The sequence below is a fragment of the Aquarana catesbeiana genome, linkage group LG01, assembly GCF_042186555.1.
Source record: "Aquarana catesbeiana isolate 2022-GZ linkage group LG01, ASM4218655v1, whole genome shotgun sequence".
NCBI lineage: Eukaryota > Metazoa > Chordata > Amphibia > Anura > Ranidae > Aquarana > Aquarana catesbeiana.
In genome coordinates this window covers 427,381,253-427,405,332 of record NC_133324.1, presented here as the reverse complement: position 1 = coordinate 427,405,332, position 24,080 = coordinate 427,381,253, and the positions used below count along the sequence as shown (strand labels likewise).

Genomic DNA, 24,080 nt, shown 5'->3' with positions numbered 1-24,080 from the left:
CTGCAAGTGCACTTGGAAGTGCAGTCGCTCTAAATCTAAGGGGTAGATCTGAAATGAGTGGAAGCTCTGCTGATTTTATCATCCAATCATGTGCAAGATAAAATGCTGTTTTTCCTTGCATGTCCCCCTCGGATTTACAGCGACTGCACTTCCAAGTGCACATTTAGTGCAAAGTGGATTTTCCTTTAGTAAATAACCCCCAGTGTGTTGTTGTGGCAACTTTGTCTTGTCCAACATAGCATAACATGGTATAAGTCAAATGGGAATAATACATCCACATATAAAAACCTCTTAAGCCACTTTCCTATACCAGTGTTAATATGCAAACACATTCAAAATAAAGAATTATAAATTAAGGCAGCACGTTAAAATGGATAGCTGAATTTCATGTCTAATATATATAAATACTAAGCAATAAATGGTTGAATGATTTTTTTTTTTTTCGATAACATGGTATAAGCTGGAATCCCCCTTTTCTATAAAAGGGTAAAGGTAAATTGGACTGGTTAATGTGGTCAATGCCTCTAAATTATTCTAAGAACATTTATAAAGATCACAATGTATTAGGGTATGTAATCTGTGTTTTTTTATTTTGTGGGCAAATGCGTGCTAATTAAAAAATATATGTATAATACAGAACGCCTTTTTTCCCTAAATCCACCACGAGGTGGCACATGTAATCATGACTTACCCGTGCAATAACATTTGTCCAAAAGTCCTTTTGCATCTTCCATCTGAATCTCTGTCTGTATCTCTGTGTCTAGTGCTGCCATCTATCTCCAAACATGCCATACTGCAGGTGTGGCCAAGCTAAATGCAGTCCAAGGACCTCGGCAAAGTTGTGTAGAAGCTATCAACCATGTCACTATTTTTTGGTGTAAACATACCTCATTTGAAAATGCACAGAGCAAGAAAAGGTGGATGCAGCAATGAAGGGTTGAATAAAGCTGTAAAAGTCACACAGCTAATCTCTCTCCGTGTATTATAGTCAGCTAAAAGTCAATATTTGAATATTACAAACAGCTGTTATAGCTCTGTATGGATGTGTTGTTTTAGTTATAGTGGGACTGAGTTTGAAAGTAAATTTCCTTTCATAAAATATTGTTAAAATAATGGTGAATAGAAAGTTTTTCTTTAAGTATATTGTGGCAAATAACATTATTTTTGCTTACCATTAACTGCCTAATACTGATGTAAGCTGCATGCAAAAATGAGAGGGAAAAAAAAATATTTTGTGTTAATCGATTAAACACATGAACATGAACTACCTTGTGCTTTATGATTACAACACCAAACTTAGTACAATCAATGTGGGGGGATAAAAATGTATAATGTAAAGGTATACACATGAGTGAGTTATATTGCATGGATGTGGATACAACCCAGATTACTTTGTTTCTGGCAGGGGGCAATTTTTTAGGTTCATTCATACCTACAAGTACAGTACATACAGTACATATTCCCTCTATGCTTAGTCATCTATCATTCACTAGAAATTAGAAAGAGATTTGATTAGAAACAGTTAGAAAATTCATAACATCACTATATGGTGACTGGGAATAGGAGAGTCAATATGGACAGACTGAATGGCCCTGCTGGACCTACACAATATTACAATGTATGGCAATTGTATAAATCACACATACAGCAGAGGCGGTTTGGTCATTTATTTCTGGGATGCTTAAATTTGCCCATAGGACCCGCGGACTCAATGTCTGTGGGTATCCGGGCGATCATGTCACAGAGCCGCAGAACGGGGACGTGCCTATGTAAACAAGGCACTTCCCCATTCTGCCTTGTGACATGACAGAGATCACTGCTCCCGGTCATTGGGAGCAGTGATTGATGTCATGTGAGTGGAAGCCCACCCCCCCACAGTTAGAATCACTCCCTAGGACACTTAACCCCTTCATCGCTCCCTAGTGTTTAACCCCTTCCTGACAGTGTAATTTACACAGTAATCAGTTCATTTTTATAGCACCGATCGTGTATAAATGACAATGGTCCCAAAATACTGTCAAAAGTGTCCGATGTGTCCGCCATAATGTCGCAGTCATGATAAAAATCACAGATCGCCGCCATTACTAATAAAAAGAAATAATAATAAAAATGCCATAAAACTATCCCCTATTTTGTAGACGCTATAACTTTTGTGCAAACCAATCAATATATGCTTATTACAATTTTGTTTACCAAAAATATGTAGAAGAATACATATCGGCCTAAACTGAGGAAAAAAAACATTTTATATATTTTTGGGGGATATTTATTATAGCAAAAAGTAAAAAATATTGCTTTTTTTCAAAATTGTCACTCTTTTTTGTTTATATCGCAAAAAATTAAAATCGCAGAGGTGATCAAATACCACCAAAAGAAAGCTCTGTTTGTGGAAAAAAAAGGACATAACATTTGTTTGGGTGCAACGTCGTACGACCGCGCAATTGTCAGTTAAATCGGCGCAGTGCCGAATTGCAAAAAGTGCTCTAGTCAGGAAGGAGGTAAAATCTTCTAGGGCTGAAGAGGTTAAACTCAGTCACATACCCCATATAATTTTATATTTCTCTAGGGAGTCCTCTCCTTTGTACATTGTTTCTTTAATAGATCTCACCCAATCGATTTTTGCAACCCATTCACGCATACTTGGGATTTTTTATATTCGCCAGTATCTCAGTATAAGGCTTTTAGCTGCATTTAATAAGTGTTGCACTAGAGTATTTCTTTATTGTGCTCCCATTTTCTCTGTGTCATGGACCAAACAGCTCCATGGTTCTGCTTGTATGTGTTCTCCTGTAATTTGATAAATTGCCTTAACAATCCTTCTTCCTTCCGGCTGTATTTTTGTACATTCCCACTACAGATGCGCTAAGGTCCCCAGGGCATTGCATCCCCTCTAACATGTTGAGGGCACATCTGCACCGAACCCTCGTGCCCTCTGCAGTGTGTTGTGCCATTTGGCAAAGAGCTTAAAACACATCTCTATTGTTTTGGCATCGATCGATGAGAAACATGCCAATCTCAAAACCTTCCTCCTTTTTTCCTCATCTCTGGGCCTCAATTCCTGTTCCTATTTACCTTAGGTATGGTGGGTATACAGGTTCTGTTTCCTTTACCAATATCTTGGATTTTTTAGATATACTTTGCTTTATGGGTAGGGGGAGCAAAACAGCTTTTCTATTGATCTTAGGTTCTCTTTTCCCCCATAGCGGCTGTGGTAGTTACTGTGAAAAGTGCAATAATTGTGTATACCTCCATCTATCTAACGGGATATTTCCCCATTTTTGTCTTATTTTTAAAAAAATGTGCAAATTCTTTTCCCCTTCATCACGTCTTGTAACTGTATAACCTCTTTTTTGTCCATCTAACAAAATTCAAATAATCTTCTTTACCTGGCTTATGAAATTAAAGGTGCATTATATTCCCAGTTATGTAACCCACACAGGCCATCCCATACCCTTAAAGTGTTTCTAGTCAGTGAATTTGTGCTATTAGCTAATTCTTTGTAACCCCGTGGAATCCAGATCATTTTACCTAAATCCACCTTACTTTGTGTCAATTCCTTACTATGTATCTATCAGGGCTGGGCTCAGCTCTTCCTTCTCTGAGCTGGCCACTGTCGGCTAATTACCAGCTGCTATCTCTCCACAGTTATTCAGCTGTTGATGATATCCTGCTCGTCAGTCCTGCCTACTTATGCTGTCCAGTCCAGAGAATCTCTGCCTTCGCATTAGTCAATATCATAGATCATCTCCTGCATTCCTGTTAAAAGACTTGCTTGGCTGACATCCCTTCTGGCTCCAGATCCTGCTTGCTGTTTTACTACGTGTTTTACTACGCTCATCTCTGGCTCCCTGATGTTTGGCTTGTCTGACTATTCATTCTGGTTCCTGAACTCTGGCTATGTTTTGACTACATTTGTTCTATTTACTTTTATTATTAAACAAGTGTGATTTAACTGTACTTCTGTCTCGGTCTGACTTCATGGTTTCTGACAGTATCCAATCCGCTATTCGTGAAATAGTAATTGCCTGATAGTACTTTTTAAAAGCGGGTACTGCTAGCCCCCCATTTTTCTACCCCTTTGCCAGCACGGCATAGAAGTTCATTGGTCGTTTTTGTGCCCATACATATTTTAATACGATAGATCTCAGTTTCCTAAAGTATTCCTGAGGTACAGTAATTTGTATCATTTGGAAGATATATATTAACTTAGGAAGGATGTTTATTTTTAATATATTTATTCCCCCTAGCCATGAAAGGGATCTATATCTCAAAATACTCATCTTCTCCTTAATCTTATTTAAAATTGGGATATAGTTGGCCTTATACAGGGTCATTAGGGATGTTATAAATAAAATAAAGTCAGCGCAAAAAATCCAATATTTAAAAATACAAGCAGCTGAACACTGAAGGTAAACATAAAAAACCTCAAAGTACATAGGATAAATAAAGCAGTGCAGCGCTATACCCAGAAGTTAAAATATTACTAATAAAAGTCCCTTTAAATTTAAATCCAAAAGTTGATAGAGAAAAGGTCTCCTCGAGGGCGCATGCGGGGCTGCCTAGGAGAGCGGTAATGCTATCTTAGAGCTCCGCTCCTGGGACGATTGCACCGGAGGACTACAGGTTCCAGCGGCACTGCGAACGATACACAGCGATAGCTGGTACTTCCTAGAGCCCTCAGGTATCCCTATTATGGTCCTGCGGGGCCCAAAACTAAAATATAAAGCTGGTATGGCTAAAGAAGCGCCGGCCAGACAGTCTTCCAAGATGGCGGCGGCTAGGGATGAGCTTCGAGTTCGAGTCGAACTCATGTTCGACTCGAACATTGGCTGTTCGCAAGTTCACCGAACAGCGAACAATTTGGGGTGTTCGCGGCAAATTCGAATGCCGCGGAACACCCTTTAAAAGTCTATGGGAGAAATCAAAAGTGCTAATTTTAAAGGCTAATATGCAAGTTATTGTCATAAAAAGTGTTTGGGGACCTGGGTCCTGCCCCAGGGGACATGGATCAATGCAAAAAAAAGTTTTAAAAACGGCCGTTTTTTCAGGAGCAGTGATTTTAATAATACTTAAAGTCAATCAATAAAAGTGTAATATCCCTTTAAATTTCGTACCTGGGGGGTGTCTATAGTGTGCCTGTAAAGGGGCGCATGTTTCCTGTGTTTAGAACAGTCTGACAGCAAAATGACATTTTGAAGGAAAAAACTCATTTAAAACTACCCGCGGCTATTGCATTGCCGACAATACACATAGAAGTTCATTGATAAAAACGGCATGGGAATTCCCCAAAGGGGAACCCCGAACCAAAATTAAAAAAAAAAAATGACGTGGGGGTCCCCCTAAATTCCATACCAGGCCCTTCAGGTCTGGTATGGATATTAAGGGGAACCCTGGCCAAAATTTAAAAAAAAAATGACGTGGGGTTCCCCCTAAATTCCATACCAGACCCTTCAGGTCTGGTATGGATTTTAAGGGGAACCCCGCGCCAAAAAAAAAAAAAAAAACGGCGTGGGGTCCCCCCAAAAATCCATACCAGACCCTTATCCGAGCACGCAACCTGGCAGGCCGCAGGAAAAGAGGGGGGGACAAGAGTGCGGCCCCCCCTCCCTCCTGAACCGTACCAGGCCACATGCCCTCAACATTGGGAGGGTGCTTTGGGGTAGCCCCCCAAAAAACCTTGTCCCCATGTTGATGAGGACAAGGGCCTCATCCCCACAACCCTGGCCGGTGGTTGTGGGGGTCTGCGGGCGGGGGGCTTATCGGAATCTGGAAGCCCCCTTTAACAAGGTGACCCCCAGATCCCGGCCCCCCCCTGTGTGAAATGGTAAGGGGGTACATAAGTACCCCTACCATTTCACGAAAAAAGTGTCAAAAATGTTAAAAATGACAAGAGACGGTTTTTGACAATTCCTTTATTTAAATGCTTCTTCTTTCTTCTATCTTCCTTCATCTTCTGGTTCTTCTGGCTCTTCTGGTTCTTCTGGTTCTTCCTCCGGCGTTCTCGTCCAGCATCTCCTCCGCGGCGTCTTCTGTCTTCTTCTCCTCGGGCCGCTCCGCACCCATGGCATGGGGGGGAGGCTCCCGCTCTTCTCTTCTTCTCTTCTTCTTTTCTTCTTTTCTTCTTTTCTTCTCTTCTTCTCTTCTTCTTCATTTTCTTCTCCGGGCCGCTCCGCAATCCATGCTGGCATGGAGGGAGGCTCCCGCTGTGTGACGGCGCTCCTCGTCTGACAGTTCTTAAATAACGGGGGGCGGGGCCACCCGGTGACCCCGCCCCCCTCTGACGCACGGTGACTTGACGGGACTTCCCTGTGGCATTCCCCGTGACGTCACAGGGAAGTCCCGTCAAGTCACCGTGCGTCAGAGGGGGGCGGGGTCACCGGGTGGCCCCGCCCCCCGTTATTTAAGAACTGTCAGACGAGGAGCGCCGTCACACAGCGGGAGCCTCCCTCCATGCCAGCATGGATTGCGGAGCGGCCCGGAGAAGAAAATGAAGAAGAAGAGAAGAAGAGAAGAAAAGAAGAAAAGAAGAAGAGAAGAAGAGAAGAGCGGGAGCCTCCCCCCCATGCCATGGGTGCGGAGCGGCCCGAGGAGAAGAAGACAGAAGACGCCGCGGAGGAGATGCTGGACGAGAACGCCGGAGGAAGAACCAGAAGAACCAGAAGAGCCAGAAGAACCAGAAGATGAAGGAAGATAGAAGAAAGAAGAAGCATTTAAATAAAGGAATTGTCAAAAACTGTCTCTTGTCATTTTTAACATTTTTGACACTTTTTTCGTGAAATGGTAGGGGTACTTATGTACCCCCTTACCATTTCACACAGGGGGGGGGCCGGGATCTGGGGGTCACCTTGTTAAAGGGGGCTTCCAGATTCCGATAAGCCCCCCGCCCGCAGACCCCCACAACCACCGGCCAGGGTTGTGGGGATGAGGCCCTTGTCCTCATCAACATGGGGACAAGGTGTTTTGGGGGGCTACCCCAAAGCACCCTCCCAATGTTGAGGGCATGTGGCCTGGTACGGTTCAGGAGGGAGGGGGGCCGCACTCTCGTCCCCCCCTCTTTTCCTGCGGCCTGCCAGGTTGCGTGCTCGGATAAGGGTCTGGTATGGATTTTTGGGGGGACCCCACGCCGTTTTTTTTTTTTTTTTTGGCGCGGGGTTCCCCTTAAAATCCATACCAGACCTGAAGGGTCTGGTATGGAATTTAGGGGGAACCCCACATCATTTTTTTTTTTAATTTTGGCCGGGGTTCCCCTTAATATCCATACCAGACCTGAAGGGCCTGGTATGGAATTTAGGGGGACCCCCACGTCATTTTTTTTTTTTAATTTTGGTTCGGGGTTCCCCTTTGGGGAATTCCCATGCCGTTTTTATCAATGAACTTCTATGTGTATTGTCGGCAATGCAATAGCCGCGGGTAGTTTTAAATGAGTTTTTTCCTTTAAAATGTCATTTTGCTGTCAGACTGTTCTAAACACAGGAAACATGCGCCCCTTTACAGGCACACTATAGACACCCCCCAGGTACGAAATTTAAAGGGATATTACACTTTTATTGTTTGACTTTAAGCATTATTAAAATCACTGCTCCTGAAAAAACGGCCGTTTTTAAAACTTTTTTTTGCATTGATCCATGTCCCCTGGGGCAGGACCCAGGTCCCCAAACACTTTTTATGACAATAACTTGCATATAAGCCTTGAAAATTAGCACTTTTGATTATTCATGTTCGTGTCCCATAGACTTTAACGGTGTTCGCATGTTCGAACGAACTTTTTTCCTGTTCGCATGTTCTGGTGCGAACCGAACAGGGGGGTGTTCGGCTCATCCCTAGCGGCGGCAGTTACCTCACAGCCTTCTATACCGCACACTAGGAAAACACTGCCACACAGTGTAAAGACCCAGGATTTCACCGCTGAGTCTGACTCTGATACAGGTGGCTCACAGACTGTGATTCAATCTGACATGTTTAAAACATTTGAACGTATGCTACAGAAAGCCCTCAAACAAACTTCAGATCACATTACTCATAAATTGACAAAGGAGATAAGGGATCTGGGTCAGAGAACAGTGAGTTGGAATTAAGAGTGGATGAAATAGATAGCCACACGCAGCACTTTATCTCTGAATTTGAGAACCTTAAAGAGGAAAATATTATACTTCAGTCACGTTTAGAGGATCAGGAAAACAGAGACAGACGATCGAATCTGCGAATTAGGGGAATCCCTGAGACTGTCATTGATCTTCAAGCCACCATGATAGCTCTATTCCAGGAATTACAGCCTGGTATTCCTGTGGATAGACTGGAAATGGACAGAGTGCACAGGGCTTTAGCTCCTCGCAAAACTAATGGCCCCCCTAGAGACATAACTGCCAAATTTCATTATTATAAAACCAAAGATGAAGGCACGCTATCCCTGTGCCGAAGACGCGTAGGGGAGGGGCAGGACGGAGCTACAGACAAGCAGAGGATTACACACCACACCGCACGCCAGACTTTTGTTCCTGTATCCCTGTGTATTACACTATGGATAGGATGGTGCACTGACGCACCCATACCTTGTGAGTACCCTCCTGGAGGGAAGTGGTTTTATAATTTAATAAATCTCTGACGGTATTACACTATGGAGTTTCTTTCTTTCCTACATATGTTACCATTGATGATTATCTGAGAGAGGTGCAGATCATTCCCAACAGATCCTATATGAGCTCAGGAGTGGCTCCACTGCGTGTATAGACACGGTTTAATCACTGTGTCACACGCTCAGTGGTGAGCGCATGAGCTATTGGGGGTCACTGGAGGGCACCAAAGCATGCCGTATTTTGCACACCATATAGGAAGAACATGAGGAATGCCTATATATATATTTTTTGGACACTAATGCCTGCACTTTATATACCCTATTTTATTGATTATTTTTATTGAATTTTTGGACACTTCAATAATATTCATTTTTTTTTTCATCATCACTTGGATTTTTTCACGTTTTGCATGTTGCATGGTGTATTTATATATATTTATTCACTGCTTTTTATAAATGAATAACACTTATTATTATTGAATATTTTTAACGTGATTTATAGATTATTTAAATATATATTCATTTATTGGTTTTCACAAATGAATGGCACTGATTATTATTGCATATTTTTAACGTGATTTATATATTTTACGCTACGATATTAATTTTTGGTGTTATCCATATTTTTATCACGTTATTTATTTTTACCTAGCGCATACACAATTACTTATTTTGATTTTGTCACATACACGATATGAAACGTGGATAGTGTGTGCAGCTGATTGAAGCATTTGGATTCACTTTATAGGCATCAATCCATTTGTGGCTCACAAGATCTTTATGTAATTATCAATTACTTTCAGCTGCTAGAGGGAAAGATTCTCTGCATTTCCAGGGCCATGTGTATCAGCTTTTTGCAGATATTTCCCCACTCACAGTAGCAAAGAGGCGAGCACTCAAACCTCAATTACAGGTGCTACAACAAAATCAAATCACCTATCAATGTGGATTTCCCTTTTCTCTTCGATTCACATACCTTGGAACCAAGTATGTTTGTCGCTCTTCAGAGGACTTGCAGTCGGCTATGGTTGAAATGGGTATTGCAGATAAAACTACACCTAAAGAGCAACATCGTAGACGATCGGCCTCCAGCTCCTCTCCACAAAATACAGCAGCAGGCTTCAACAATCCCTCTTCTTCTTCACGCCAGAATATCCATAAACGTGGACGATTTGAAAATTCAACGCCATCTAATGAAGACTCCATGGACTGACTTATACACTTTTTCCAGATCACAACTCATTATTTGATCCCAGTACTCAGTGCTGGTTTATACACTTTTCTATTGACATTAACAAAGTAACAATTTTTGCTGGACTCTCACTTTTTTTCCCTTTTTTTCTTTTTAGAGAGTTTTGGGCTCTACTAGCTCACCTGATATTTCTTATATTTGGTTTCTTGTTCGTTTTTGATGGTCCTTTTCTTTTTTTTTTTTTTTTATACCTCTTTCTAACCAAACTACCACTCTTTTTGGCCTCATTAATTACCTTTGTCTTTTCTCTTTTCAGGTTCTCATGAGGTTGTGTTTACGTGTGCATGTGTGTATGTGAGTGTATGCATATGCATTTGTATATATCTGTGTGTATGTATATATGCATATATACAGGTATAATAAAAAAATAATTTTTTATTTTTTTTTTTCCCTTTCTTTTTTGCTGATTGGAGTGAAGTTGGTAGTTATTGTTACACATAGATTAAAAATGCTCTATTTTAGTGTTAATTACTTATATAACCCCTGTGGTTCTCCGGTGTTGATCTTCCTTTAGGAATTTCTTGCTGCCCCCTTTACCACCTTCAGACCCCTGCTTTTATGTGGGATTCTGTTGGTGGCCCTGGAGCCTCTCGGAGACTTCTGTTTACTCTCTCGAGATGTTCCCACACCCTATTGTTCTGTCACGAATTAGCGATATTTGGTCCCTATTCTAGGGTAGTTCAATTTTATTATTTTACTTTTTTCTCTGTCTCTTTTTTCTCTCTTTTATCTCTTCAGGTGGTGGTCCTGGTTCTTGGTAGGTATTATATTCCTCATGATATAATAATATCTCTGACACTATTATGGCCCCCATAAATATTTTATCTTTAAATGTACAAGGGTTTAATATCCCACATAAACGCACAAAGGCTATGCGCTCCTTTACAGCTAAGAAAGCACATATCATATGTTTGCAGGAAACCCATTTTACAGACAAAGTTTACCCTAAGTTCCTTTCGACCTTGTCACGGAACGCCCCACACTCCGCTTGAGTGCTTCCGTCATATACCGCTTCCTAAGTTCTGGAACACGAGTCCAATGGATCTGGCTATAGGAACCCCAAGAACTAGACAACACCAGTCTTGGAGTACATCAGAACTACCTTTTTATTTGAGATCTCACAGACCTTTATACAGCAGGGATGACTCAAAGCTAACCTAATTAACATGAGCTAATTTACTACAAAATGTACCCAGACCAGATGACAGTCTTGTGGGCACCGAGCTTCACACATTAATACAATTAACAATACAAACAACAATCTCCCCCCCTCCTCAGCCTAGACCATTCGTCTATTAGCCATTGCTGGTGGCTAATGTGATCAGCTCTCTCAATTAACATAAACACATGTTGATAACACCAGCATCTCCTCACAGGATGTGTCCCAACAGAATGCATCAGTCTTATCAGCAGGGGGCTGCTGGAGGAATCCCCCCTCCCTCTTCAGGGACACAAATCTACAGTAAGGAGTCCCCATACAATATATACATATATACACGACTGAGTCCGATTAATACAGTTCAGACTGGATTTCTCATTCACCTCACAAAGAGTATTGTTCCATTGAAAATCCAGGGCCCATAATCAAAAGGCAACAGGCTTGCATACAGTCCTCTCCAACAGCCTCTGTCCCGGCTATGTCTGTCACATTTCTCCCCTTTCGGCAGGAGACTAACACAGGAGGAGACCCCAGACGGGTTGACTCCGAAGTTAGTAAACAGCTCCAGTCCTCTACTGCCTGTACCCACACAGTACCCCAAATAAATTATTCCAAACAGAGTATCACTCACCCAGCCAACCTCTGCCTCTCTCAGAGAACATATCTGCCGCTGGGGAGAGGCCTGGACTGGCTCTTCTCCCTGGAATCCTTTCTGCCGCTGGAGAGAAGACAGGGTGTCTGGGCTCACTCTGTCATGCTGTTGGGGATCGGGGCCCACTGCCCAGCATCCCTGGGGTATACAGGTGGAGACTGAAGTCCCATCCACCTTCACAGGAAATCCATCCTCTGCTAGTTGAGGGCAGAGTCCAGCAGTCCTCGGCCCTGTTGCCAGCCCTTCTGCTGGAAACCCCACACCATCTGTTCCAGCTAACTGTTGGAGAGGGAGGCCGACTGCCCCGCCTCCCTGGAACTCTGTAGTTGTTGCCGGTGCTGGGCAGAGGTTGGTAGCACTCTGCCCTGTTGCCAGCACTTCTGCTGGGGACTCCGCATCCTCTGCTCCGGCTAACTGTTGGGGCAGGAGGCTGGCTTCCTCCACTCCCAAACTGTGTAGCTGCCATTGGGGAGGTGAGCCGGCTGTTTCCTTTTCCATTCCCTCATCTGGTTGCTGAGACGACATGTCGATGGTACTGTCTCCCAGGTACACGGATCTTTGCTGGGGAGGAAAGCCCACTTCCTCCACCCTGGCCAACTGTTGGGGAGGGACAACACACACCTCCTCTCCCTTCTCCCCCTGTATCTGCTGCTGGGAAGTGATTGCCATCTTCTCAGCCTGAGCCTCCACAATTGCTGCAGGTGTGGGGCAGAGGTCTTGGACCCTCTGTCCGGTTGCCAGCACTTCTGCTGGGGGTTTGCCAGGTGGTTCCTCCTCTACAGAAACGTCTATTAAATCCCCAGTCTCTGGAATTGGTAAAAGTGTGGGGCAGAGGTCTTGGACCCTCTGTTCAGTTACCAGATCTTCAGCTGGAGAAGTTTGTTTTAACTCCATAGATGCTGCTGGCAGAAAATCACATGTCCCTGTCAGTGTTGTGGGAGAAAGGCCGACTACCTCTTCTCTCAAGAAGGCTGAAGCCACTGTTGGTGCTGGGCAGAACACAGTGAACTTTGGCCCTGATAGCAGCTCTTCTGCTGGAGGCTCATCAGGTTGTTCTTCCTCAGCAGAAAAGTCTATCAAATCCCATGTCTCTGCAACTGATGTCTGGGGATATAGGTTCACCATCTCCTGTCCATGGAACCCAGAAGATGCTATCATTTCTGGGCAGAGGTTAGCAGATCTCTGCCCTGTTGTCAGCACTTCAGGTTTGGGGACGGCAATCTCCGGATTTTCCACTGCCGATTCTCTGGCATGCTGCTGAACTTGTTCTAGCAGTTTCCTGTATGCCCTTTCCAGATGCTGTTCCTTCCTTAGCAAATGGTCCAGATCAGGTTTGAGCTCTGAGACCCCTGCAAGACCGAGCATAGACTCTCTATAGTCTCTCATGTCCTCAAGGTCAGGTTCCCCTTCATCGCCAAACATAAAAAGATCTGTAAGGTTCTCCCACAGCAATCCAGGGCCGCCAAAGTCATATCCCTCCGGAGAGCATTCTGTCGTCTCCCCTAAATATCCCTCCTCTGCGTACCATTGCAGAGCCCGATAATGATTGTCCAGCTCTATCTCCTGCTGGACCAACCTGTCCAACTCAGTCACCCATTGCTCCTGGGGCTGCTCTCCCAGGAATGCCATCCGCAATGCCCGTTGGTCACTGGCCCGTTGCTCTTGGGTTGGAAAGCACTTGCCCTGTTTTATACCAGAGAGACGGAGGGCTGCAATCCAGAGCTCCACCCGAATCAGCTGCCTGAGCTCCAGGTATTCATCCTCAGACACAGTCCTGGTGTATGTTGAAAGGATGATCCGCAACAGCCCCGGGAACTCTGATGCCAGGTCCATATCTCCGCTGGGGTGACTGAAGTCTGCTATGCTGATCTTGGATCCAGTTGGAGGTTTGGATGTCCCAGACTTCAGGAAGCTTTCCCGCTGCTTGCCACCAATGTCACGGAACGCCCCACACTCCGCTTGAGTGCTTCCGTCATATACCGCTTCCTAAGTTCTGGAACACGAGTTCAATGGATCTGGCTATAGGAACCCCAAGAACTAGACAACACCAGTCTTGGAGTACATCAGAACTACCTTTTTATTTGAGATCTCACAGACCTTTATACAGCAGGGATGACTCAAAGCTAACCTAATTAACATGAGCTAATTTACTACAAAATGTACCCAGACCAGATGACAGTCTTGTGGGCACCGAGCTTCACACATTAATACAATTAACAATACAAACAACAATCTCCCCCCCTCCTCAGCCTAGACCATTCGTCTATTAGCCATTGCTGGTGGCTAATGTGATCAGCTCTCTCAATTAACATAAACACATGTTGATAACACCAGCATCTCCTCACAGGATGTGTCCCAACAGAATGAATCAGTCTTATCAGCAGGGGGCTGCTGGAGGAATCCCCCCTCGCTCTTCAGGGACACAAATCTACAGTAAGGAGTCCCCATACAATATATACATATATACACGACTGAGTCCGATTAATACAGTTCAGACTGGATTTCTCATTCACCTCACAAAGAGTATTGTTCCATTGAAAATCCAGGGCCCATAATCAAAAGGCAACAGGCTTGCATACAGTCCTCTCCAACAGCCTCTGTCCCGGCTATGTCTGTCACAGACCTCATACCCACAATTTTATGCCGCCTCAGCCTCAGTTAAAAAGCGTGGAACTCTTATTGGCTTCCATCGCAATACTCCCTTTACCCTTGTGTCACAGTTGAATGACCCAGAAGGTAGATATACATTACTCACTGGCTATATTTCTGATACTCCCATTACGATAGTATCCTACTATGCCCCAAATAAACGCCCAGAAGCTTTTTTATCCCATCTTTTTCAACTAGTTGATACGCACAAATTTGGTACGGTTGTCTTGTGTGGAGACTCTAATGCGACGGTTTTTCCTTTCTTGGATAAATCCCCTTCAGCCCCACTTACAAGCTCTGCTAGATTGACTCTCCAATCTCTGCTTTCTACTCATAACTTAGTAGATACTTGGCGAGAACTTAATCCTTCCAGTAAATGTTTCACACACTATTCATATCCACATAACTCTTTCTCACGCATTGATCATATCTTAGCCCCATCTAGCATGATACCAGAAATTATTTCCTCTAAAATAATCCCATTTTTATGGACTAACCACTGTGCTGTTGTCACAACTTTTGCTTCCACTATTCCCAGATCACACGACACAACTTGGTGTGTTAATGACTCCTTATTGACAAATCCATCCCTTAAAACTGAGATTGAAGAGGCAATTACTGATTATCTTTCATTTAATGACACAAATGATGTCTCCCCCTCACATTGTGGGAGGCCCACAAAGCGGTCATTCGGGGCAGATTGATACAACAAGCATTAGCAATTAAAAAAGAACGTAAACTAATTTTTGCAAAGCTTGAGGCTGTTTACAATAAATGCCATGTTGCCTTTCAATCTTACCCGAATGCCGCCAATAACTCAAAACTGGAGAAAGCACGTCTTGATCTAGACCTTTTTTTAACTGATTCTGCTGATAAATTACTACGTAAACGCCAACATATCCAATATCTTAAAGCTAATAAACCAGATACCCCTATGGCGCGTAGTTTAAAGGCAATACAACATGCACAGACTTCTTTCAGATTGAAAATCTCCCGTGATGGATATACTAGTAACCCAGTAAAAATATTAGAGATATTTCGCTCTAATTTAGCTAAATTGTATTCCTCCGCTCAAGACTTTGATAAAACAAAAGCAGATACTCTGTTTTCCAACATAAAGCTCCCTACCTTAGACCAGGAACAACGTGATACCCTTGAGTCCCCCATAACAGCACCTGAAGTTCTGACTGCTATTAAACTATTAAAACCACATAAAAGACCTGGTCCTGATGGGTTCTCGGCATTATATTACAAACAGTATGCGCACATTTTAGCACCAATCTTGACCAGGGCCTTTAATTCTATCTTGAAAGGTTATTCATTTGGGTCTGATACACTAACCTCCATTATAGCAATGATTCCCAAACCCCGTTCCGACTCTACCTCTTGGACCAATTACCGCCCCATATCGCTCCTTAACCTAGACATTAAATTGCTAGCCAAGATCTTGGCGACTCGTTTGAATAATGTTATAGGTCGAATGATTCAGGGAGACCAAACAGGTTTTATGCCAACACGCCAAGCAGGTGATAATGTCAGGCGAGCTCTCTTACTTATTCACGCAGCTAAAATCAGACACATCCCTACATGCCTATTATCTTTGGATATCAGAAAAGCTTTCGATTCTGTCACCTGGCCATACTTGCAGTACATGCTTCAAAAATGGGGATTTGGGAATCATTTTCTTACATGGATCTCCTCTCTGTATAATAACCCACAGGCATACATTAAATATGCGGGGTATAAATCTGCAATGTTAGACATTAGAAGAGGGACAAGGCAAGGCTGCCCTCTATCCCCATTGCTTTTCGCTCTCCTGATTGAACCTCTAGCACAACTAATTAGGTCTCATCCAGATATTAAAGGAATCGAATTAGGCGGATATCAGCATAAGTTATGTCTTTATGCAGATGATGTTCTTATCTTTTTATCTCATCCACATATATCAGCCCCAAATTTACTAAATGTTTTGGACAAATTTGCCCACGTATCTGGACTTTTTGTTAATCCCACAAAATCGAATGTGTTAAATATTTCTTTGACACAAGCAGAACTCCGACACGTCCAAACCTCATTACCATTCAACTGGGTTACCCATTAAATCTCGTATTTAGGAATACAACTTACAACCTTGATTAAAGATCTATTTGCTGCTAATTATCTTCCTTTACTGAAACAAGTTACAGGCTATATGAAACAATGGACATCTCTTCCATTATCATGGTTAGGACGGATCAATGCTATAAAAATGTCTATATTACCAAAATTTTTATACTTGTTTAGGGTATTACCTATCCTGTTACCTACATATTTTTTAAGACTCACACAACGTAGAGTCATGTCTTTTATTTGGGGAAACATTAAACCCAGAATTTCCAAAACTACATTGTATCTCAAAAAATTGAATGGCGGGTTAGGTCTGCCACACTTTACTTCCTATTACTACGCTGCTCAACTATCACCCCTTCCTAAATATCACTCAATGACAGAAACACCCCTTTGGGTTCATATTGAGTCAGTTGACAGCGACCCTATTTCTGTGGCCAATATGCTATGGCTCCAACATAGATCACATCTATCTAATCCCATAACGAAACATTCTTTGGCTAATTGGGATAAATTTAACAGAGCTTGTAATCTCCAATCCCCGCATAATCCTCTTCTTTCGTTCCTTAGGAACCCGGCCTTCTATCCAGCTTGGAAATTCCCGAAATCATTCGCTGCATGGTCTTCCATGAATTTAATTAGATTTTATCAATTAAGTAACAATACTGCTATTCATGCATTTCCGGTGTTATGTGAAATGTATGGGCTTCCTAGATCTGAAATTTTTCGTTATCTGCAAATAAAAAATTTTTATACTCCACTTCTTACCACAGGCTCAATAATGAATCAAATGACACAATTTGAGCGTATTTGTAAAAGCGACCCACATGTGAGGGGTTTGATTTCATCTTTGTACCAACAACTTACTGAGACTCATAATGGTTCACTACCCTCTTATACAGATAAATGGGCACAGGATATGAACCGAGTGTTTGACACTAATGACTGGTCCGATATATGGTTAGCCACTAAGAATTCCTCCCCGAACTGCTATGCTTTGGAAACAAATTTTAAAGTCTTAGCACGATGGTACTTAGTACCAGCCAGAATTGCAAAATTTATTCCGACATACCCAATTAACTGTTTTAGAGGTTGTTCAGTACCAGGTACCCACTTTCACATATGGTGGCAATGGCCCATAGCTCAAGAATTTTGGAAGAATATTTTTGGAATGGCCTCTAAAGCTCTGGAAACCTCTATTCCCCCAGACCCAGCTTTGGCACTCTTAAATTTGAAACCCACTACGCTTACCCGCACCCAGTTTCAGTTATTTATTCATCTTAGCACTGCAGCCAAGCAAACTATAGCAAAAGCTTGGAAGTCTCAAACCTTGATTGTAGCGGAAGCCAAACACAGAATGAATAAAGCCCTCATATATGCCAAAATGACAGCTATTGAGGACAATAACATTAATAAATTTTGCAAAATCTGGCAACCATGGGTTAAACATTTCTTCTCCTACGATTTTGACCAGTCATTACTGTTACCTTACTAGGATTCTTGATTGCTTACTGTCAAAATATCTGTTGGAGACGGGCCACCACCTGGAGAGATTCTTCTTCTTCTTCTTTTCTTTCTCTTATTCCTTTCCTTCATTCTCTTACTTTCTTTCTTCTCTACTATGATACATATTTTTGGGATACTCTTTTACTATCACTACATTATTTGCTATTTATAAATAATAGTTTGATTTATTGTATCAGTATATTTATTTTGAGCAATCAAATTCTACAAATATGCAGGTCTGGATCCTGATATATAATATATTCCATTTACCTCAGGTTATCATTGTAACAAATGTTTTTAAATGCCCCCACCCTTCCACAGCTTGCACCCATTGAGGTGGTAGGGTGGTCTGGAGGCATGGTTTATAGGTTCCACAAATTGATCAGAGGCTCTTAGCCCGATCTTATACTATATCTAAGAATATAGATTGCTCATACACTTTACGCTCTGTTTTTTTTTTTCCCTTTTTTTTTTCTCTTATTTTTCATTTATTAAACCTTTATTGTATATCACTATATATTCATATATTGATCAGAAATCAAATGATTTTGACAGTATCCCTTGTACCAATGTTTATATGCTATTGTTCTTCTTTATGTAAATCTTAATAAAAACATTGAACAAGAGAAAAGGTCTCCTCTGTAGTGGTCTAAGTGCTCATGACAGTCCATGCAGTGCTATACATCCATGATGCCACCACCAGCTAGCCAAACCGCTCACCTCAGCATATGGACCCCTGAGCTAACAGACGGGTCAAAACAGCATTTACCACTCTCAGTGGATAAAGATGGAGATTTGCATGGGCAGATGGTCACACGATATAAAGGCAGCACTCAGTAATTGATGATCATGTTCGCATGCAATAAAAATAAGAGTACATAGTGCACACTGTGTGGCTAAGAAGATCACATTTATTAAAAGTCAAGTACTCACATACACAGCACTACACCCTAGTGCTGGGATAAAGGTAAAATGGCATCAAAGGATAACGTCAAGTAGTAATGGTGGCTGCAGTGATGTCCAAGGAACTCCCGCACACGTATCGTCCACATCCGGACTTCATCAGCGGTAGTGGAGTCCAAGACATCAGATCTATATATATAGAGCCCCAATAACTGTTTCCTATGTGATAAAAAACCTCCCACGGGCACCATCCAATCAGCTCCGGCCACTATGGGGTCAAGGGGATTACTTCCTGCCCAAGCTTATAGGTCACTATAGCAACCAAGGCATCTACATCATGACACCCGGTCATGTGACCCTACGATCAGGAAGTAAAACCCCTATTAACATAAAACTATGGTCATGTGACCTTACACTCATGTTACCAGCAGAAGCTGGAACACAAACAACTACAGAACTCCACCCCTCATAACCAAGCTTCCTCCTCAAGCCATTGCTATGGTGATCAGCTCAACATGGTAGTAACCCTCACACAGCCTGCTTTGTGAAATTTAAATGTCACAACTATATGCCACTGTGTGTATGGCTGCTACCTGACCACAAACTAAAAAATGCTTATACCGATCACCACACCTGCATATAATAGGCTAAGAAGGAAGAGGGGGATTTCAAATACAAAGGTTAAAATAAAAATAAAATTTAATAAGCAGCATATGGAAAATTCCCCATATACTATATAAAAAACATCACTGCAGCCACCTGACAGCCATACCATGAGCATAACATCTATTCCAAATCTCAATGTATAAGATAAAACAAAATATAAATATACATATCGATATTCCAGAGGGAAAATATACCATGCACGTAATTAACGATCTGAGATGATACACCATGCGAATTGTTTATCGATCGGCAATGAAACAATTCAAGTCGAATTCGACATTGAGTCCCATGGGTACACCCACTTGGGTCTCGTAAACCCAAAACGACTCACGGCGGCTCAGTTATCGAATAAAGTTCCCCCCCTCCAATGGGGGGGTCACTTTTTCAACCCCCCAAAATTTTAATTTGGCGGGGCTTCGAGCATGGAATAATCGAAAATGCTTGGAAACGTTGTGAGTGACCAAACCTTTTTTAATATTATTCACATGTTCTCCTATTCTAATATGTAAAGGTCTAGATGTTCTCCCTACATATTGGAGGCCACATTCACACTCCATCATGTACACTACCCCTGTAGTGGAACATGTGATGAAATCCTTTATTTTGTAAACTTTCTTGATTGCTGTGGCAACAAACTCCTTACGTATTTTAATATTACCTTTAGCCTGTTTACATGGTGGACATTGTCCACAGGCATAGAATCCCATCAGTATATTAAATATCCTATTCTCAAACAGGACTGGTGGATCAATAACCCCAGGGGCCAACTTATCTCTCAAAGAAGGGGCCTTTTTATAGACAAACTGGGGAAACTGAGGAAGAGCTGGACCAAGCACCTTATCCCGCATGAGAATAGGCCAATGTTTGCGAACCACTCTTTCAAATTGTTTATACTGAACATTGAAATCAAGAACCATTTTAATATTCCCTGATGTATCCTGTTGAATTTTAGGGCAATTAGACACCAACGTGTTTCTATCAAGCATCCAGACACTTTCAATATCTCTATCAATACTGGTCCTGTCATACCCCTTTTGAATAAAGCGGGCCGACAGAACCTGTGATTGTGAGATGTAATCACTCTCTAGTGAACAATTTCGCCTAATGCGCACAAATTGTCCCTTCGGGATGTTGCACAACCACTGAGAGTGGTGTCAGCTTCCTAGGGGGATGAACGCATTGCGATCGGTTGGCTTGAAATGATTCATCAGCTTAAATCGATTCCCCTCCATAGAAATATCCAAATCCAGGAAGACAATCCGTTCGTTACTGATGTTCCAAGACAGGACTATGTTCCTGGTATTCCTATCCAATTTCTGCACAAACAAATCAAGATTGGTCCTATCCCCCATCCAAATCATAATAATGTCATCAATATATCTTTGGTAACAGACAAGTTCTGGGGGCGTATTTTTGTAGATGGCGTCTTCCTCCCAGTGTGCCATAAATAAATTGGCAACACTGGGAGCGAACCGGGCCCCCATGGCTACGCCTCTAGTTTGGAGGTAAAATTGTCTGTTGTACCAAAAGTAATTTTTGATAGACAAAAATTCAAACAATCGAGAACGAAGCTCTTATGTCTTCTCGTAAGATCAGATGTTCCGAAAGCCCACTGTACGGACTTCAAAGCGTCCTCATGACTGATAATTGTGTACAGTGAGCTAACATCCGCTGTTATTAAAAAACAAGAAGACAAATCAGGTAAGGCTTCTATGATCTGAATGATATGTTTGGTATCTTTCAAAAAGGATCGGGTTTTAGAAACCATGGGTTGTAGAAAAATTCAATGTATTGACCCAGTCTCGACGAGACTGAGTCGATCCCATTGACTATTGGTCGGCCAGGTGGGTTGGTACTGCTCTTATGTATTTTTGGCAAAAAGTATATTATTGGAGTGCGGCATGCAGATGGATCCAAATATGATGCTTCTTTGGCATTCAGTACTCCAATATGCTTCCCTCTTTCTATCAATGAATGTAATTCCTCCTTAAACTCGAACATGGGATCCTTCGTAAGTTTAACGTACGTATTGTAATCACTTAACAGGTTCTCCATTTTGTTATTATAATATGCCTTGCTGAGTACCACCAAACCTCCTCCCTTATCTGCCGGACGTAACACTAAATCCTTCCGTTCTATTAGTGATTGAACACCCTTCTTGATATATACTGGATCGTTCACTTTCCGGATCTTAAGTGATTCAAGATCATTAGCAATCATGTTTCTAAAAACATCAACATGCTTAGTGTCCAGATTGGGGGGATTAAAAATTGACTTATTACGGAGGGTGGAATGTTTACCCAATGTTTTAGCAGCATTAGATTCCGTCCGGACAGTAGTATTAGAAAGATGATATTTCTTTACATTTAGATTTCTGATGAATTTTTGCAGACTAATGTATGTCTGAAATTTATTTAAATTATGGGTAGGGGTGTATTCAAGACCTCTATCTAAAACCCTAATCTCGTCCTCATTGAGAGGCGAGCCACTAAGGTTATAGATTCCTGCTCCTAATGGGGTTTTACTCCTTTGAGTTCCCCTGCCTCCTCTCCTGCCTCTGTTATTTTTCTTTTTCTGCCGAGGGTGGCCAGGGGAGGCGCCACACTCAACCCTCCCCCCGGATTGGGAGGGACTGAAGGAGCCCCCCTCCCTGTCCCCCTTGGGGTCCTGTAAAAATCCCCCCTCTCTGAGGTCCAAGATTCTGAAGTGGGGCGAACCGATTTTGAATGGATATAGGATTCCCACGAGAAAGGGGGAAACTACCTCCAATGGGATAAGGGTTGGTGGATCTAGATGTATTCTGATATTCATTCTGATACTGCCCAGAACTCATCCTCCCATATTGGCCAGTACCCTTAGGGTCTCCTCCAGGATAATGAACACCTGAATAATAGTTGGGACCTTTATGGGGTTCTTCATTGACATAAGGAGGATTCCATGGGTATTGTCTGGATGGTGAATCGTAGAAGACATCCCTACGACCCCGACTTTTTTTATTGTTTTTACCTCTCTTATTAGAGACGACTTTATACTGATTACTATCTTGGGGTGTCCCCATATCAGCATAGTCTATATGCTCATATGGAAAACCCGGCTCACCAGTAGGGGTAGGTAGGGGTGTATTAGGGTACTCAATGGCAGGGGGACCAGGGTGTGATGGAATATTACACCCGTCCCCAGACTTAATCTGCCATTTGTACACATTCCCTCTCCCAAAGTCCTCCAAATCTCTTATAAATTTTTTCTTCTTTTTATTTTGTGTTTCATAGTCCCATTTCTGGAGCCATTTCTTTAACTCAGCTGACAGTCTAAGAAATTCTTCTGATTCTTTGTGTGACTCCATGGAACTCTTAAGTTCCGTAATCTGGGTTTCCAGCAGCGTCATTTTGCGTCATTTACGTGACAGCAAAAATCCAACCAATTCAAGTCCTTTGCTGGTAAAAAAATACCCCCATTCTTTCAATGAATTATCATCCATAAATCCGTCATTGGGAGGCACTTCCCATCTGAGATGCCTGGAAATCAGTTTCTCGGCTAAATATTGTTTTAATGAGACTATGTTCCACCATGTTTTTACTTTTTTCTCAAACAAGTGTCCGAGCTTCCTGAAACCCAATTATCACAATTACACAATTATCAGTCATGAGGATGCTTTGAAGTCCGTACAGTGGGCTTTCGGAACATCCGTTCTTACGAGAAGACATAAGAGCTTCGTTCTCGATTGTTTGAATTTTTGTCTATCAAAAAATTACTTTTGGTACAACAGACAATTTTACCTCCAAACTAGAGGCGTAGCCATGGGGGCCCGGTTCGCTCCCAGTGTTGCCAATTTATTTATGGCACACTGGGAGGAAGACGCCATCTACAAAAATACGCCCCCGGAACTTGTCTGTTACCAAAGATATATTGATGACATTATTATGATTTGGACGGGGGATAGGACCAATCTTGATTTGTTTATGCAGAAATTGGATAGGAATACCAGGAACATAGTCCTGTCTTGGAACATCAGTAACGAACGGATTGTCTTCCTGGATTTGGATATTTCTATGGAGGGGAATCGATTTAAGCTGATGAATCATTTCAAGCCAACCGATCGCAATGCGTTCATCCCCCCAGGAAGCTGCCACCACTCTCAGTGGTTGTGCAACATCCCGAAGGGACAATTCGTGCGCATTAGGCAAAATTGTTCACTAGAGAGTGATTACATCTCACAATCACAGGTTCTGTTGGCCCACTTTTTTCAAAAGGGGTATGACAGGACCAGTATTGATAGAGATATTGAAAGCGTCCGGATGCTTGATAGAAACACGTTGGTGTCTAATTGCCCTAAAATTCAACAGGATACATCAGGGAATATTAAAATGGTTCTTGATTTCAATGTTCAGTATAAACAATTTGAAAGAGTGGTTCGCAAACATTGGCCTATTCTCATGCGGGATAAGGTGCTTGGTCCAGCTCTTCCTCAGTTTCCCCAGTTTGTCTATAAAAAGGCCCCTTCTTTGAGAGATAAGTTGGCCCCTGGGGTTATTGATCCACCAGTCCTGTTTGAGAATAGGATATTTAATATACTGATGGGATTCTATACCTGTGGACAATGTCCACCATGTAAACA

General features: G+C 42.3%; 1 protein-coding gene across 9 annotated transcripts in view; it reads right to left on the bottom strand.

Annotated features, from left to right (window-relative positions):
* Positions 1-24,080, bottom strand: part of LINGO2 (leucine rich repeat and Ig domain containing 2) — a 3,171,904-nt gene that overhangs the window by 2,140,617 nt on the left and 1,007,207 nt on the right. The window contains exon 4 of one of the 9 annotated variants that reach the window (XM_073635777.1): positions 1,173-1,198. The exons of the other annotated variants lie outside the window; for them this stretch is intronic. The gene's annotated coding sequence lies outside the window, so the exon portion shown is untranslated. The remainder of the gene's footprint in view (positions 1-1,172; positions 1,199-24,080) is intronic. 9 annotated transcript variants of the gene reach the window in all.